Raw genomic sequence first — 6,000 nt, forward strand, 5'->3', positions numbered from 1 at the left:
TCGTGTCCTGCCGTGTCAGACGTTAGTGTTTTATTTACACCGTCTGCATTCGTCATCCACCGCAAGCACCTGCCGCTGCCATCTGCTGTTCTTGATGTTCACGGTGGCTTCACGAAGCTACTCATCTACAATCTGTCCCCACGCCCGATTACTCTGCTACGTGGGGAATCTCCCGGTTCCATTCAACCAGCCCGCCTTCTCTCTGACCTGGATGCCTCCGAGACCTACCGCAGTAACTACATTGATGCTCTGCAGTCCGATCCGACGCCGACTTCTTCCGAACCGCCATCGATGACGCTCTTCCTTCCACCTACCGGACTCAGCTCGTGGCCCATTTACAGACATTTCGCTTTGCTTTCAAAGCCTCCCACACACCTCTCGGCCGCACTTCCACAGTCGCGCATTACATTCAGACCGGCTCTAACTCGCCTTTTCGACAGCGCCCCTATCGTGTGTCAGCGGCAGAGCGTCGCGTGATCAATGAACAAGTTGAGGACATGCTACAACGTGGTGTAATTCGTCCATCACAAAGACCCTGGTCTTCACCAGTGGTGCTAGTGAAAAAGAAAGATGGCTCGTTTCGCTTTTGTATTGATTACCGGCGCCTCAACAAAATTACCCACAAGGACAATTACCCCCTTCCGCGTATAGGCGACGCTCTTGATTGCCTCCAAGGTGCCGAGTATTTTTCATCTCTTGATTTACGTTCAGGTTACTGGCAAGTACCAATGGCCGCCTGTGACAGAGAGAAGACCGCATTTGTGACGCCGGATGGCCTCTATGAATTTAATGTGATGCCCTTCGGTCTGTGCAATGCGCCCGCCACATTCGAGAGGATGATGGATAACATCTTGCGGAAGTTCAAGTGGCACATCTGCCTCTGCTACTTGGACGACATTGTTGTCTTTTCCACCGACTTCGCTACGCACCTAGAGCGCTTGCGGCAAGTTTTGGTTTGCCTTACTGACGCCGGCCTGCAACTGAATCTCAAGAAGTGTCACTTCGGTGCCAGGGAGTTGACTATTTTGGGGCACATCGTCTCTAAGGAAGGTGTTCTCCCTGATCCGGCCAAGCTGCGCGCAGTGGCGGAGTTTCCTAAGACGGTTTCACTCAAGCAACTTCGAAGCTTCATAGGTCTATGCTCCTATTTTCGGCGCTTCGTGCAGAATTTTGCTTCGATAATTGCACCCCTGACGAAACTACTCGGAGGAAACAGTGACTTAACTGCGTGGTCGGTCGAGTGCGACGAAGCGTTCAACGCATTGCGCCGTCTTTTGACTTCGCCACCAATCCTTCGCCACTACGACCCGACAGCACCCACCGAGGTCCATACTGATGCGAGTGGCGTTGGCCTCGGAGCTGTCTTGGCTCAACGGAAAAACGGTTTTCACGAATACGTCGTCGCGTACGCGAGTCGTATCCTCTCTAAAGCTGAACGCAACTACTCAGTTACGGAAAAGGAGTGTTTGGCAATTGTGTGGGCATTAACAAAATTCCGACCCTACCTTTACGGTCGCCAGTTTGACGTCGTCACGGACCACCACGCGTTATGTTGGCTGTCCTCTCTTAAAGACCCGTCCGGCCGCCTCGCACGATGGGCTGTCCGCCTACAGGAATTTGACATCCGCGTTATATATCGCTCTGGCCGTAAACACATGGACGCCGACGCACTATCTCGTTCTCCCGTCTCCAACGAACCTGCTTGCTCTACGGCGGCTGATCTCGTCCTTTCCTCTCTAACCATCGCTGACATGCCTGCGGAGCAGCGAAAAGACCCGTGGCTCGCATCTCTTATCGAGATCGTGTCCACTTCTCCTAACGCTGCTGCGCCTTCTCGGGCTTTACGCCGTCAAGCACCACACTTTGCCCTACGAGACGGTCTCTACCGCCGCACTTATATGACTGATGGTCGACGGTGGCTTCTCGTCGTTCCCCGCCATTTACGACATGAAATTTGCACCTCTTTCCATGCCGACCCTCAGTGTGCCCATCCTGGTGTAGTCAAGACGTTTCAAAGGATCTCTCAACGCTACTATTGGCGCGGCATGTACGGGTATATTCGCAAATACGTCCGCTCCTGCATCGCCTGTCAGCGCCGAAAGTCATCCACACCTCGTGCTTCTGGCCCCTTACAACCACTTCCATGTCCGGCCCGCCCTTTTGACCGCATTGGCGTTGACCTTTACGGGCCACTTCCCTGCACGGTTTCTGGGAACCGGTGGATTATCGTCGGCATCGACCACCTCACCCGGTATGCCGAGACCGCCGCTTTACCCGCCGCTACTGCCCGTGAAGTTGCCCTGTTCTTACTCCATCATTTTGTTCTTCGCCACGGCACGCCGCGAGAGCTGCTGAGTGACCGAGGACGCGTCTTCCTTTCCAACGTCGTTGAATCTCTACTGGCCGAATGTCGCATCATACATCGGACCACAACAGCCTACCACCCTCAAACAAACGGGTTGACTGAGCGCTTCAATCGCACTCTCGGAAATATGCTGACGATGTACGTTGCCGCCGATCAGACTAACTGGGACGCTGTCCTTCCTTTCGTGACATACGCTTATAACACCGCCACGCAGTCAACTACTGGATTTAGTCCTTTCTTCCTCCTTTATGGGCGTGAGGCGTCGTCCACGATGGACACTATTTTACCATATCGTCCCGACTCCTCCGAGTGTACTCTCCTTTCAGACGTTGCCAAACTTGCGGAGGAATGTCGCCAGTTGGCCCGGTGTTTTACATCGGAATCTCAAGGCCGCCAAAAGCATCACCGCGACAAAGATCAGACGCCACACGTTTTTCCTGCAGGATCCCTTGTTTGGCTTTGGGTTCCCGGCACCCCACCGGGATTGTCATCAAAATTTCGAACCGAGTATCACGGCCCGTACCGCATTGTCCGTCAAACCTCCCCTGTGAATTACATTGTGGAGCCACTCACTACCTCTTCGGACATGCGTCATCGCGGCCGCGAAACTGTGCACGTGAGCCGCCTCAAAACGTACTACGATCCGCTCCTCTTGCCCTCACCATAGGTCGCCAGGATGGCTCCTCCTCGCTCCGGGGGAAATTGTAGTGAACTACACGAGGATATACGAAGACGAGGATTAAGTAGGCGAGAATATCACGAAGATGAGGATAAGGACGACGAAGTGCCGCTGCGCTGCTCGTGCTCGCTTGTGGAGACTGAGACTGGCTGTGTTCTTGTGTGGTTCGCCGTGAAACTTCGACAGGGCTATTATCCCTGTTAAAGCACAGTAAAAAACCCCTTTCAATTAGTACAGTACCTAATTCTCAAAGTGTCTTCGCCAAATTCAATCAGATTATTTGATCCAGACAGGATGAAATGCATCCGTCCAGAAACCTTGGCCATTAGTTCATCTGCGCTTCCACTTGTCATCGCGCGTTGGAATGATATTATCAGCGCTATCGCATCGAGTTTCCACGATCAAGCATTTCATAGCCAGCCTTATCTGAATGACTTATGGTACATTGATAACTTTTTTTTTTGCTTTTCATTTTTCATTAATTATAGTTCATTCTTAACTTGCGATAAGTACTGCTTTTAGTGCATTTTATACTCGCTCCTGTTTGTACAATGAAAGCTGTATTTTTTGTCTTGCATTTTGTATATTTTTCGTAGCAATTATATTTCTGTTCCTGTACGTCAGAAATGCACCTTGCAATGTAATGACGTTTTGCCGATAAATTATGACTTGTGTGAACCTCTCCTTTTTATTTCGTTTTTCTTTAAAGTATTATTGGGAGTTATGCTCATTCATGTTGCAGGTGCATTGATTACCCCTCCTTTCTAATGGCCCTCGAACCTGGTAAGACAACCTGAGCGAAATGAATAAATACACGTCTGTGACAAGTATAGGTAACCACTCTCAAGAGCGCCATTCTTGTGGTGGAACTGCTCACCCTTTCAACGTTATCGCTATACGCCACAATCCTGTGCTGCAGGTTTAGTTCAATATCTGTACAAGACCTTTATTTAGTCGAAGCGTGCACTATATAGGAGTCGAATGCGTCCTCAACGTTCTTCCATAATATGAAAACATAGTTTGCAGGTTGGTAAGATGTGTTGAGTTGAGTTGAGTTGCATGCTACAGATGGGATTAGTCTTGCTTATTCTGCCGGCAGTTGCTTCACCATAGAGTCACTTATAAGTTAAAAAAAAGTCCTAATATCTGCGAAATCTTCCACACTATGCTCAAAGTCGCTTAATAATAGTACATATTCCACTCTAGCAGTCACCATCTATGCACAAATTCACTCACAATATAACATAGTTCACTCCAGAAGTCACCATCTATGCACACATTCACTCACAGTAAAACCTAGTCCACTCCAGAAATCACGATCTACGCACACACTCACTCATAGTAAAACATAGTCCATTCCAGCTGTCACCATCTAGAGTCAAGATCAGTGTCCTGCAGAAATCGTAAAAGAAGGCGTGAAGCCTCCCTTCTGCATGTCTGGTTTCCATTCGGGTAGAAAATGTTCTGAAGTGCACTGTGAATGGCTCCTGTCTTCTTAAACCCAGCGAGCATCACACACCCGGGTAAAAATGTCCTGAAGTGCACAGTGAAGGGATCCTGTCTTCTTGAAGGAAGCGAGCATTACACACCTTTCCGCGTTCTACTCTGGACAGCACATAATATCTATATCTCCGCACATACCACATATAGAACATAGCGGAGACGTCCTGCCCGTCTATTGCATCCAGTCAGGAATACGAGCATAGCCCGTGCGAATTCGATGCAGTAGAGTGGCCTGATGTCTTCTCAGTTCCTTGGCCACACAAGGCTTGTGGGGCGCACTCCACAGGGTACCAAAATGGTTTAGTGCCGTTTCCCTGAACAGTCTCCTTTTTTTTTTTATCTTGAGGGACGTTTTTTGAAGAAGTACCTGACAATGATTTATGAAGATTGCCGTCTCGTTGCCTCTGACATCTATGTGTGAGGGCAGCTTTGGAAATGTAAAGTAAAGCCCCTGTTGTGCGGATTCTGCACCAAGCGTATAGAGCTTACAGACAAGGCATCAGTAGGGAAACCGCGCTGTAACCTTTGAAGGGCAGATTTTGAATCTGTTAAGGTGACAACAGGTTGAGCTGGACAAGACCCGAGCTTCCGTAAAGCCACCTCAATAGGAACACTTTCGGCCGTTGTGGAGGATACGACTTCAGTAAAGCCTGCAGATCACGTATAGTCTATAGAAGAAATGTAAAAAGCCGCTGAGCTAGATTTTCTGACTTTGTCTACAGAACCATCAATGAAAATTTGAAGATGGCGGGTATACTCTCTTTCCAAATGTTCAAGTACGAGCAAACGCGTTGCCGCTAAAGAAGAACTGCGCTTTGCGCTCACATGGGAAATCGTGACCTTACAGTCGAGGGTCGGAAATGACCAAGGTGGTTTGAACCGTTTCCTTTACCTTCGAACATTAATGCCTAGAGAAGTAAGAGTATTAAGTGCCATGTAGGCTGCCGACACAGATCTCTTGCGGATCCGCTGAAGAAGGGATTGCCCAGCAACCGTCACTCCGAGACGGCCAAGTTGCATTAGTAGTCTCTGTGAAGTGATGATGCTAAGAGGTTTCTACAGTGGCTCATGGAGCACTGCATTGTTCGCTGCCGCCTGAGGAGCTCCAATGGCTCTTCTTAGACACTTTCTATAGAAAACTTAGAGACGTTCAAGCTGTGATGCCGAGGGAAAAATTAAAGGTAATTGGTACATTATGCGACTGATTACCAGCGCTTCATGAAGTTTGACCATTGAAGAAGGATGGTTTCTCCATTGATCACTTGCAATTCTACGGATAACATTGAGACAATTGCGTCGACAGCTTTTCGCCACTGGGGACGAGAGTCAGTAATGACACCCAGAAATGCGTTTGATTGAATTGGCGAATGGAAGAGTTACCGAGGTCTATCTTTAACAGCGCATGACGTCTTCCTACACCTGGAAACAGAACAAAGCCGATTTTTCCGCTGAT

This window comes from Amblyomma maculatum, chromosome 6 (assembly GCF_055883805.1).
Source record: "Amblyomma maculatum isolate TAMU_Amacu chromosome 6, ASM5588380v1, whole genome shotgun sequence".
NCBI lineage: Eukaryota > Metazoa > Arthropoda > Arachnida > Ixodida > Ixodidae > Amblyomma > Amblyomma maculatum.